This window comes from Physcomitrium patens, chromosome 11 (genome assembly GCF_059467195.1).
Source record: "Physcomitrium patens ecotype Gransden chromosome 11, ASM5946719v1, whole genome shotgun sequence".
Classification (NCBI taxonomy): Eukaryota; Viridiplantae; Streptophyta; class Bryopsida; order Funariales; family Funariaceae; genus Physcomitrium; species Physcomitrium patens.
The window spans coordinates 11537846-11552260 of NC_143420.1; positions in this window are offsets into that span (position 1 = coordinate 11537846).

Genomic DNA, 14415 nt, shown 5'->3' on the forward strand with positions numbered 1-14415 from the left:
AGATGTCGTTCATCATATGCTGAAAGACCGCTGGAGCATTGGTAAGACCAAAAGGCATGACATTGTACTCAAAATGGCCATACCTTGTACGAAAGGCTGTCTTCCATTCATCTCCTTCTTTGATTCGCACAAGGTTGTAGGCTCCTCTTAAATCAATCTTTGTAAAAATCCTTGCACGTCCAAGTTGATCTAATAGGCCGGAGATCAAAGGTAAGGGATAGCGATTTTTCTTGGTCACCTTGTTGAGTCCTCGGTAGTCCACGCACATCCGCAGTGAGCCATCCTTTTTCTTCACGAATAGGATTGGTGCTCCAGCTGGCGACTTTGAATGTCGAATAAAATTCTTGGCTAGATTCTCATCGATGTACTTCCACAATTCTGCCAACTCCGTCTGCGATAGGTTGTATATTGGACCAAAAGGTGGTTGCGCTCCTTCCTCTAAGTCTATGGCGCAATCATATGGTCGATGTTTCGGCAGTATATCGGCGTTCTTCTTCTGAAACACGTCTTCAAAATCCCTATATTGCTCTGGTATATTCGATGTTGAGATATTCTCGCCGCTAGTTGGAGCTGCATAAATGACAAATGGTGCGCCTTCCTTGGACGATCTTAGGAACGCTCTCGCTCCAATAAACATGAATTTCTTCATGTAGGTTCTACCAACAGGTTTATTATTATTTTTTTCAGGAAATGTTATCCTTCGTAGCCTCCAATCAATGGACGGATTATGATCTTCTAACCAAGAAAGACCAAGGATAACAGGGCTTGATGGGGTTCTAATAATATTAAAAATAACGTGACTACTATGGTCCTTAAACACCACTTCTATAGGTTCTGATTCGTGGATAACGTTGCCTGACAATAAGGGTCGTCCATCTATCACCTCTACGTGAACAGGTTTGGACTTTTGTACTAAACGGATCTTGTGGCGTTTAGCAAACTCTTCATCTAAAAAACAAGTAGATGCCCTCGAATCCAATAAAGCTAAAGTTTTTTTTGTTTTTGAAGGCCTAAAAACAAAGGAATTGTAAAACAACGGGCAGGTTGGACAAAGGAGGAGGAACCTGATTGTTGTCGTGATATTAGATTGTCCAGCCGCACGGTTCCTACTGTGGCTGGGCGTCGTCGTTTTCCAAAATCATCGCACTTCTAGTCTTGACAGGGTGCCAATTTTGCTTCTTTGGGCAATTTCCAACCTTGTGACCTTCTTCTCCACAGTACAAACATAACCCTTCCTCCATACACCGTTTCTTCTCTGTTGGAGTAAGAGATCGGACACGCGCCGTGTCGATTTGCATGTCTGTTGCCTCCGAATGTGAGTTTAAGCTATTTGCAGACATAGTCACGTCGTAACGAGTCATTTGGTGTCTTGGACGTTGGTCTTGGCGACGCTGGAATAGGCGGTTGTCACACTTTACAGCTTGGCTAATAGCTTCGTTGAGCGTTTGAGGATCAGGAAGAGATAACAGTAACTCCTTCACATCATCCTTCAAGCCCCAATAAAACTGACTCACCAACGCCTCTTCACCCCAATTAATGTCACTTGCCAATTGTCTGAAATCCGAGGCATAGACTGATGCAGAGCGTGTTCCTTGTCGTAGCGATCGGATCTTTGTTGTAGCCCATCGAACTTTATCATGCTCGCCAAATGCTTCTGCAAACGCCTCCAAGAACGTTTCAAAGTTGCTCAGGATTGGCGATCGCTTCTCGAACAAGGGAGTAAACCAAGACAGAGCTTGTGCTGTAAGTAAGGTTCCAACAAGCCCAACACGCGCTTCCTCCGTCGGATAACGTTCGGGCTGTAAAATTGTTATCAACCTGATTTGGTTGACAAAACCTCAAAACTTGGAACGAGTTCCATCAAACTTATCCGAAAGACTAACTCGAGGCTCCTTTTGTTGTAGGACTACTCGATCTTGTTGAAATGGAGGTAGAACTGCTTCTTCTGGCGCAGAAGTTTGAGGCTGATATGCTTTAGATGGCGCTATCCCAGATGCTCCATTGTTATGGAGTCCTACCATGACTCCTTCGATCTCTGTTGTCCTATGTGACAACGAGGCAAGAGCATTTATGATGGCGTCTAGTTTGGATTCCAAACTTTCAGCCATTTTATCGTCTTAACCTTCGGCTAACCTTCAGAAAGAAGAAAAAAGAGTTTTGACAAGAGGACAATATTGGTTCAGAGGAGAGTACTCCGCAACCTCTAAAACGCCTTAAGACTCCAAGATGAGGGGTAATCCACTCTCTCCAAGAAGAATAAGGCTCCAATATTGAGAAAGAAGAGATATCAGTTTAGAGGAGGGTAATCCGCAACCTCTAAAACACTAGCACACCTTCAAGAAGAGGGGTAATCCACTCTCTAACAAGAAGGAACTAGCTCTGATACTAGTGAAAATGCAGTCTCGACAACTTGTCACGGACACAAAATACAGACTTGAAATCTAACAAGAAGTTCAAGAAGAAGTGGCAGAACTAGATTAAACAGATGAGTACAAGAACAACACCAGAAGGGTGAGCTAGAACTCCAAGAGATGTGTTGTCGAGACTGAAGAACCCTTCAGCCTCGACTCCTATATATACTACTGAATAGGAAGCTTCTCGAGCTACTTCCGCTAACTAGGACGCTTCTCCAACAACTTCTACTAATTAGGAAACTTCTCGAGCAACTTCCTAGAATCTATCAGAATATTCTAGAATCTTCTAAGAATATTCTAGAACCTTCTAAGAAAATCTTTAGGGAATATTCTAAGAATCTTCTAGAACCTTCTAAAGGAATCTTTAGAGAATCTTTAGAGAATATTCTAGAAGAATATTCGAAGAATCTTCCAATGTATGTCCATGACAAAAGCCCCGTCTACTGTTACAATTCCGAGTCTAGGACAGAAGAATATCTTATCTCACGGAGTAAAATCAAAACCAATGAAATGCAAAAGAGCATTGAGAATTATTCTCAATATGGAATCCTACGACATTCTAAAGGATTTGGATGTTATTCAGCCTTCAATTACAATGAAGCAACTTTTGGATGTAGCACCAGAATGTCGATCTACAATGAATTCAGTGCTAATACGACGAAGATCTTGTACTAAAGAAATTCATGAAGTTAGCTTAAACCCAGATCCGAGAGCACCAACAATCGATGTATCAATTGATGGCGTTTTAATTCCAGGGGTACAAGTCGATGGTAGTTCCAGTGTAAATTTAATGAATGTGGATACAATGGAGGACTTGGATCTAAAGTAATTATTACCTATGACATTCGTCTTACAAATGGCAGATTATAGTCGGGTAAAGCCAATGGAAATCTTACGTAATATTGCCACTGTAATCATGGGATTGATATACAAAATCGATTATATTGTATTCCGATTACAGAGTTCTACGTTATCGTATCCCATTTTATTGGATAGACCTTGGCTTTATGAAGCCAAAGCTACGAACTATTGGAGCTGAGGCACATTGACAATTGGAAAAGGCCGTGACCATATTGTTTTACACATGTACCTGGTACAATATCATGGAGAATCTCAATTACTAGAATCAAAGTTTACATCGGACAACGAGAGTCAATCGATTGAGGAAGTTGACGATACTATAGGTTCATCGTAATTTGGGGTAGGACAAAACACTTCAACAGCAAAGGTAGGAGTCTACCAATGAAAAGTCTCGAAGAATATTTACTGCATGAGGAGCATGCGACTAACTCGGATCATGCTATTGCCGAATGGATGAACAATTCTGCAATCAATAGAGTCAGCACATTGGAACCAGATTTAGATGGTTTTCATATGTCCAATAATATAAGATATTTAAATCAGGAGAAGACAATTAAATCAAAGGTTGTTAAAGACCTTGTATGTCAATCCATTAACCTGGGCACCAACGAAATGCCACAGCTAATTAAAATATATGTCGATATTATCGGTACAAAATTGGATGTTTGAAAATGATTTTTCGTCCGTCACAAATTTGCCTTTGCGTGGTCGTATGTGGATTTGAAAGGCATTCCAATTGACGTGTGTGAGCACCAGATTATTTTGGAGGAGGGTGTTACGCCAGTTCATCAAAGACAACACCGGCTTAACCCAAAATATTTCCTTTTAGTGAAAGAGAAATTGGATAAACTTCTCGACATGGGTTTTATTTATCCTATTTTGCATAGTGCATGGGTGTCGCTATTCATAATGGTACCAAAGAAGAATGGAAAAATTAGGATATGTCAGGATTTCTGAAAACTTAATGCGGTTACCAAGAAAGATTACTTCCCATTACCTTTCATAGGCACTATGGATAACATGTTGTCATTATCACCAAGTAGTAAAAAAATAGGAGTGGGGCACCACTTAAAGTCATTCTGTGATATTGTTTTGGGTTGGTTGGAGTGCCATTTTCTTGTATTTCTTATATTTTCAAGAATAGTAGTTCTAGTTAAGAGTTAACAGTGAGGAACCAGTCACAAGTATCGATTGAAGATATTCCAAAATAGATGAGTAAGTAGAAACAACAATTGCAACTTCAAGATGTCCAAATCTTCAAACTGGAAGCTCAAGTCCATCTACTGGGTGAGTATAATGAAGACCTTTCAGCTCAGTTGAGGCAGGAGCCAATGGAAGGATTGGAGGAGGATGAAGATTTGTAGTTGGAACCGGAATCGGTGGAACCAATAACAAATACTGCAGCAATTGATTAATTAGATAGGCCAGAGGGATTGTAATTTTTGTAGAGCTTTATTATATAATTTTTAAATAGGTATCAATTGAGTATTTACAAAGATGCTGTACAGATAAGAGTGGGGCTATATAGAATAGATATTAATTTTTTTTTAAAGATATTGGTAAAATATATTAATGGTCTATATAATAGGAAATTTAGAAGGACGAATGAATGATTTAGTTCTTAAAAGTGATTAATTACAGAATTACGATTAGAATTTGGAGAATCAGGAGAAAATATATAGGAGTTGTAGAAGTTAATTAAGGTGCCAGACTGTGATAATCATGAGCCGAGGGCCATCGTTGTGATAGTGTGAGCCGAGATAAGCTTGATACTACCTCTTTTCTTTTGTTTGTTATTTTCTTTGAATAAGAGGATTGAGAGTTTCTGAATATTTTGAAGTGAATTATGGAATGGAAATGTGATTGGTATTATTTGAGAAGAAGAAAGATTGAATGCTGAAATCTGATTGTAGTTCAGTAGAGAGAATGACTCTGTGTTTGTGTGAAACACCGTAATGTGAATGGCAGTTCTGTGTGAAGAATTCCAGTGATTAGAATGAAGGTAATTGTGTGGTGAAAGCTGTGAGGGCGCAGTATTACAATTGAAGATTATGAGGGTGAATATATTGGTAGAAATAGCAGTTATTGGTATGACTGAATTGCTGTAAGGAAGAGACCGATAAGGTGAAGGAGGAGATTGTAGTTTTCTTGTGTGTTTAGATATTGGAAATAGAGACGATACATTCAGGAGGTAATTGATTGTAAGACCCTAACGTGAACGCTTAAGCAACTAGTCATTCCCCGTATTCGAATCCCCCTATATGGGTTTATTCCCATTAGATTAATTTGGAATAAATAAAACGAGCAATCACAATGATATTAGAAGATTTGAAGATCAAGCTACTTATCAATTTTGAACTAAAGTTAATAATTAAAGAAAGAAAAATCGCTACTAGAATATTTGTATCACCTTTTGAATTAGTGGCTGAGTAACATCAATGCAATTTTTTGGGATATTTCTTACAATTTGTAAGTTGGATTGGACTGAATTCTTTTTGAGCATGTAGAAGACTTATAGTGGTATTTGTGTGTAAAATTTTATACCAAATAGACAATCAAATTAAGAGTTATAGCTTATTGAAGCTCATTGACTAGAATTAGGACTTGCAAAGAAAAATCAAAATTTCTTATAAAAGTAATAAGGCAATTAGAATTTATGTATAATTGTAATTATTAAGAAGAGTGTTTTTAAGTACTTTGTGTTAGCTTTAAGCATATTTGAGTTGAAATTCAAATTACATTCTTCTTGTATGAATGAAACCTATTAAGATTTTTTGGATATTTATAAAACACAACTTCACCTTCTAAAACTAGATACCCAGTGTACTCTCAAAGAAGACAACATGTAATACAATAACGTACCTCTAAAAAATGTATCTATGTATTTTCATTTGAAAAAAAATAATGTATCAAATATATGCATAACCAAAAATTAAATAAAAATGACATGTAGCTTAACTTTTCATTCCTTGTACTTATTTCTATTCTTTGTTTATTTTACATTGGTTTTTTTTTAATATTTATTTTTCCATCTTTATATTATTCACTTTATTCTTAATTTATTTATTTGTAACTAATTAAATCTAATAATACAAATATAGATAATAATTTATGTACTATAACATCAGATATATAAAAATAATTTTTATAAATGGTTTAATATTTAAACTAGTTATTTTTCTTTTTGGAACCATATTGGTCACTATAAGGTTGTTCTAATTGTCTTCAATAGATTCATTGTTAACCACAAATTGATAAGAGCAATCACAATAAAATATTGCATCTAAATAATATTAAATAATAAACTAAAAATAAATAATGTCATTTGCTAAATCTGTAATAAATATATATATATATATATATATATATATATATATATACATTGGTTGATGCATCACATTTTCTTCACTTGATTCTTATTACAAAGATGTATTTTTATATATCTATTATTTTATTTTATTTTATCCTCTTCCAACATATTTTTTTAAAAATAAAATCAATAAATTATTAAAAAAAAACCTATTACATTACAAGAAAAAAAAATTAATAATAATAAATTAATTTATTATTAAATCAATGCTATCTTCTTTTTTTTTTAGAAAATGAAATCATATTGCTACAGTCTTTTAAATGTGTATTAACATAAACTTTTATGATAATAGTTATATCTTACTCTTATGTAGACAAGATAAAAGGTCCAAAATAATATAGCAAATGTCCTTCTAAAATCTTCTATATTTTACCTCCAATGCATATATGATAAAAATTAACAACCTAATATATTCCATTACCTTGTATTTTTTTGTTGGCTTACTTTACATGATTATTTTTGTTAAGTAGTTATCTTCTTTTAAATTGCTATTATAACCTTAAATTGCAACTTTAATTACATATGTTGATTCATTAAGTATAATTGGATTTCTTTAAAATTAACAAAATCATTCTTAATTCCAAATTGGTTCTCATACACGAATTGTCACAAATATACATATTTATCATGATAATTATTTAGATAATAAGAATAGATAGAAATAAGTCAAAGTAGATAAATATGTTAATATCTTGTGGAAAGCTTCTTAGAAGCTTCATAGACACTACTTTACCTTTATACATATCTATAGGTGATTGATGGGTTGAAAACTTGGCCAACAAGGAGGCGAGGTGTCGACATATTGACCACTTGTAGTACAAGTTGGATATATGGCGCACACTTAGGAAATTTATCTTGCAAATTAGACATATGTCCTACAAATTTCATGCGTATTAGAGATCCTATAGCATGTCTCCACATATTTTTTTACTTAAGTAGTATACATAGAGGTAAAAATGAACCCTTCCTTACTCTTGTCAACTCTTTTTTTGCTTTTTAGTCTAGTTTCAAAAGTCTTATGTTTGCTAATTTTTGGCAATAGGTATTCCAGTTCTTCCTTGAATATACATACTTTTTTTTATTTTGTCACTTTTCTTTCAATACAGATTCTATGACTTTATGCATTTTTTTTAGTTTGTGTCCTTGACAGATTGACAAGAATGCACATACAATATCAGAGCTTTGTCTTTTCTTGATTAAGAGTGGATTAACATTTTTTCTTAATAAGACATAAGCATATTAGAAGTTATAGATTATCGTCTTCTAAACTGATATTGTTTCTAATTTTTTTTTTCTTGATTTTTGAGTATTTTATTTTGTGAAAATAGATACCTTTCCTTTTATTGTACTAGTATAGCAAAGCTAGCTGAAATGAAGAGTGCAATGGCTCAAATACAAGAGCAAATGAGAGAATTAATGCTTGCAATGCATCAACTCATTCTACCACCACAAAGAGTAACGAGATTATCAAGCAATGAAGATATAAAGATGATTGGATTTGCTTCAACATCTACACCAAGCCATACCACTACTCCTACAATGGAATATCATTCAAATTTCAAGGAACCAAAAATTAGATTACTTAAAAATTTTGATGGAACAAGATCTAAGTTTTGAGGATTCATCAATTAGGTACAACTGGTGATTGAACTACAACCTCAAAGTTATCCAACTCAATGATCAAAAGTCAAGTTTATTAGAATACTACTTTCAAGTTCTGTTTTATCATGATTTTCATCATTTCTTGAACAACGTGATCCAATATTAGATAATTAAGAAGCATTTTTAGCAGAGTTTTGTTCCATGTATAAAAAATATGATGCAATCCAGGTTGCAATCAACAAGATTTATGTCTTGCAATAAGACAATTGATCAATGACATTATACGCTTTATAATTTTGATAATTAGCGACAGATATCAAGTGAAATAATATAGCACTCATCAGCCAATTTTTTTATAGATTATAATATGAAGTAAAGAAATTGATGCTAAATTTAATTAATCCTCAGACATTGAGTCAAGCAACTTTGTTGTGAAATGTGATAATTGACTTTTTGAGTTTTGATTTGATAATCATACAAGGAAACTTCAATGTTATTACAATTTTCAATCTAAGCATTTACAAATAGAAGACATGCAATTTGATGTAGTATGTTTTAAACATCTTACCAAACAAGACAAGACTCTCTATTGTGAAGAAGGACTGTATTTATATTATGGAGAAGCTAAGCACAATGATTAATATTATTTAAAGAAACGACATAATTACAAAATGAGAAGTATTGCTGTTAAAGATGAAAACATGTCAAAAAACGAATTTCTCCAACTACAATAGAGTTCCTACGGCTGAAATCTTATATAATTCCTAATGAAGGTCCTATTCTCTCTTTAGAATCCTTTCTTTATTTTATAATAAATATACGTTTAGGATCTAATAATCACAAAGCCTCTGCTTTAATAGATTCAAGAGCCTCAGCTTCTTTTTTTAGATAAAGAATTTGTTAAAAGTCATAATATATGGTTATTATGGAAAACTAAATTCATACATGTAGAAATCATAGACAATCATTTGTTATCTTCTAAAAATATTACTCATCAAACACTTCCTATAGATGTAATAATAAATGGTCATAATAGTCACATATTTTTTAATATAATTAGATCTCCCTCTATTTCAGTTATTTTAGATTTATCATGGCTAAAAAAATATAATTGTGTGATAGATTGAATTTCTTATAAACTTAACCTTTCTTCAAATATTATTAAGAATTTTTCTAATTTAATAGAAAGCCATGAATCTAGTATAACCAAACGTGTACTTTTAAGTGCAAATAGTTTTTTGCATGCTGCAAAAGAAGGATCATCTTTTGTTATTTATGCTACACCTATTTTAAATGATGAAAAGATTTCAAGTGAAATTCCAAATGAATATCAAGATTTTCAAGATGTTTTTGAAAAAAAAAATTAGATATTTTCTCAGAGCATCATCCATATGATTCTTCAATTGATCTTAAAGAAAGAACTTAGCGACTATTTGGTCCAATCTATAGTTTATCACAAAATGAATTGGCTGAACTCAAGAAGTATATTGATGAGAACTTGGCTAAGAATTTCATATGCCATTCAAAATCTCCTGCAGAAGCTCCTATCTTATTTGTGTAGAAAAAATATAGATCATTGCAAATGTATGTAGATTATCAAAGACTCAAGAAGATTACCATCAAGAATAATTATCCTCTACTTTTGATATTTGGACTTCTTGATTAATTAAATCAAGCTAAGATCTATTCAAAAATAGATCTACAAAGAGCATACAATCTAGTCCACATTAAAAAAGGAAATGAATAGAAGACTATATTTTGAAGAAGGTGTGGACATATTGAATATAACGTCTTACCTTTTGGACTCATGAATGCACTAGCTGCTTTTCAACATCTTATGAATGATATTTTTTGTGAGTTTTTAGATGATTTTGTTGTCTGTTACTTAGACAACATTTTAATCTACTCTAAAGATACAGAAGAACATGAAGTTCATATTCATCATATATTATAAAAATTTAGAGATGTAAGATTGTATGCCAAGATGAAAAAGTGTGTATTCTACACTACCCAAGTTGATTTCTTAGGATACATCATTTCAAACAATGATCTAATGATGGATCCTAAAAACATTCAAACAATCATAGACTAGAAGACTTCAAAAATAGTAACAGATGTACAATGCTTTTTGAGATTTGTCAATTACTATCAGATCTTTATCAAGAAATTTTCTCAAATTGTAGTGCTACTTATATGTTTAATTTGTAAAGACAAGCTCAAGTAGAGTGAAGAAGCAAAAGCATGATTTGAAGTTTTAAAGAAAGCTTTTAATTTTTACACCAATCATGTATTGTATCGACTTCTCTAAAGCATTTTTTATGGAGATAGATGCATCAGACTTTGTCTTAAGTACAATCTTATCACAAATAGGAACTAATAACAAACTTCATCCAGTAGCTTTTCATTCAAAAAAAATTTCAGCAGTCGAGATTAATTATGAGATCTCTGACAAGGAACTTCTTACAATTGTGGATTCTTTTCAAGAATGGCATCATTACTTAGAAGGCGCTTCAAGTTTAGCCACTATATATATGGATCACAAAAACTTCAAGTATTTCATGTCAACACATATTTTGAATCATCGCCAAACTCGTTGGAGCATGTCTTTATTAAGATTCGAGTTCAATATCACTTATTGGCCAAGAAAACAATAAGGTTTGTTTGATGTACTTTCTAGAAATTTTTATTTTACATCAAAAGAAGGAGAAGCAGTTTTTGATCAACAAAAGACAATTTTATTGAAGCTAGAATAATTTCATCTCTGAGCAATGAAATCAACATTAAGTGTTGATTTGAGTTTTTTCAAGTAGATCCAAGCAAGTATGTCCTCAAACCTTCTTGTTCATGATATTAAAAAAAAAACTTCTAAGTCTCAAGTTACTTCCAAATTTGAATTTAAGGAGAACCTACTTTATGTTGAAGGATGCTTATATGTTCCAAAACGAAAAGCACAATTACGTACTCTTGAAGCTCGTCACAATTTTCCTACAGTAGGATATTTTTGATATAATAAGAGTTTAGATCTTATATCTAGAGATTTTAGGTTGCTTCAAATGTAGAAGGTTGTTAAAGAATTTGTACAAACATGTGATGTTTGTTCAAGATCAAGAATTCTTTCTCATTGATTTTATAGACTCTTCTAACCATTACCTATATTAGAACAACCATTACATTTTATAGAACAACCATGGTCTTTTGTCTCTATGGATTTTATCATGGATCTTCTAATTTCAAATTCACATGATTTCATATTCGTGATTGTAGATCATTTCACCAAGATGGCTTATTTTGTACCGTATACAAAATCTATCACAAGTGAAGGAACAACTAAACTCTTCTTTGATAACATCTATCGCTATCATGGATTACTAAAGAATATTATATCAAACAAAGGAACACAGTTTTTATCAAGATTTTGGAGAACTCTTTTTAAGATATTGAAGGTGGATATAAAACTACCTTCAGCTTTTCATCCTCAAATTGATGGACAAAAAAAATAAGAAATCAAGACTTAGATTAGTATTTGAGGTATACCATGAATTATCAAGAAGATGATTGGACAATTCTTTTGCTATTGGAAGATTTTTCTTATAATAATTTGGTATATTTTTCTACTCAAAAAATATCTTTTTTTATCAATTATGGTTATCATCCACAATTTGATACTTTTGACTTTTCAAAAGTTGATAATCCTATAATGGAAGATGTAGCAAATCAATTGTTAAAGCTACATGCAATAATGAAGGCACAATTAAAAGAAGCTCAAGAATAACAAAATACCAATGCAAATGTCTATCACAAGGAACAACCTCAATTCTATGTGAAAGTTAAGATATGGTTACTTTGTTATAATATTAAAACTATTCATCCTTATAACAAGCTGGATTATTGTAGGCTTGGACCATTTCTTATTTGTGAACAGATCAATCCAGTTGCTTATCGATTACACCTACTAGAGTTTATAAAAATCCATCATGTATTCCATGTATCTTTACTTGCGCCATACAAGATAATAGGTATACAAGAAAAGAGACAAATGCTACCACTTCCTTTAGAAAAAGACAATAATAAAGAATTTGAGGTGGAAGAAGTCTTAGATTCAAGGTGGTACCAAAATAGGTTAGAATATTTAGTACATTGGCATGGATATGATATTAATGAATGCACATAGGAGCCATCCAAGAATCTAGCAAATGCATCAGCCAAAGTAAAAGCTTTTTATCAATGACATCTATCAAAACCAAGTTGAAGAATCAAGAAATTCTTTACTATAAAGGAAAGCAAGCCCAATGGAGATTTTATTCTATCTTATATCAGTATTTCTTTGGATTTTTTAGTACTTAGGAGATAAAGAATCAACAACCGACAGATTCAATTCAGGAGCTATCATTTGTTGAGCTACCAAACAAGACATTACAACTATCACAACCTTTGAGATGATAAAATCGAGATGAAGATCTTCAAGAATGACACATTCTTCCTTGAATAGATGGCGAGATAAAACGCATTTGATACCATGACCTTAGAAGAGACTCCTGATATTTAGTGATACTTTTGGAGATAAAAACCACTCTTGATGGTATTATTAATGTTTTGTTTGAAGGAAGTTATGAAAGCCTCAATATAATCAAATATCAGGGTAGTCTTCTCGCCTTAATATGGAACATTATCAATGGTTGAAGGGACCTATCATCTACCTTTGAAAGGAATAAAGATCAAAGAACGTGGTAAATACAGTTTGGTGCATCTTAGACTTCATCTACATGTTGTCATACTATAATTATTTATAATATTTAAAAATTAGTTAGAACACATAATATGTTCATAAGTCTTGGTATATATTAAGATGGTTAACAGATTAATTTAAAGAGTGTGGATTTAAGAAACTTTATTTTGAGTTTTATCTATTTTAAATATAACATTTCAAAAAAAATTATAGAACCTAAATATTTAGTATGAAGCCTTGAGAGGAGATTAGAGCCTAAAGAAGAAAATCTTAACTAATAGGAGGCTTATTAGAAGGGATGAAAGCAAGGCATGATTGGATGAAGGCAAGGAATAGGGATTTTTATTCCTATTGGTCGAATACCATATCCAACGCGCTTTGAGGAGGCTGCCTTCAACCATAACAAGGGTTATGGCAACTTTGAAAAAAGCATTTGGAAATTAAAAGCCAAGATTTTAAGGTTTAGTATTTGGATTACAATTTGTGTACAAAAATTAGAAGATTCAGAGTTATGGTAAAGAAGTTATAGTCATTTAAAGTTAAGGTATTAATTTAAGACATACATTTACTCTTTTGTGAATATGAGGAGTTGTACGAAACAACCTATTACGAGCTATCTTGCTTGAAAAAGCATCGAGCATCTGGCTATGGAAGATAAAATGATATTTTGCAAGTATCCGAGTAGTTTAGTGGGTTTCAACCATCTAAATACAAACTATTTTGGATTTCAATATAAAAGCTTATTCCCAATATAAAGTTCTTAGAAACACTATTTTTAATATCTTCAAGATATTATAAATACAAATTCTTTTGTTATTTGTTAATTTTATTATATTTTATTTTTCTTAGTATTATTATTATTATTATTATTATTATTATTATTATTATTATATATATATTTATTTTATTTATTTTATCTATTTTTTATTTTATTTTTTATTATTAATTATTAATTTTTTAAATTTTAAACCCTAATCCTAGATAGCAAGCTTCGGCAAGCTGTAATTCTCAATTAGACCATCCAATTGTTATAAAACTTCTATCGCTAGTATCTTTGTAAGTCTTCTAAATGCTCGAGAAATTTCAATCCAATCTAACTTGCAAATTGCAAAAAAATGTCATAAATCCACACTGATGTCTCTTGACCGCCGCCTAGAAAGTTGATGACAAATCTTGACTTGTAATTTCTCCTTCTCTAACTATTAACTTTCATTCAAACCTTGTGTGCAGCTCCGTCTTTAAGTCCTCGACTTACCACATCAAAATTTACCTTATTCCAGTTGATAGATCTCCAAATATTACAAAAATTCTAAATGATCTCAATATGCCAACTTCTTATACCTCTTTATACTAATGATCAAATATCCTCTATCAATATCATTAGATTAACACAAATTTTTGCAAACACTTGGCATACTCAACCATCTAGAGACTTCTAAAAT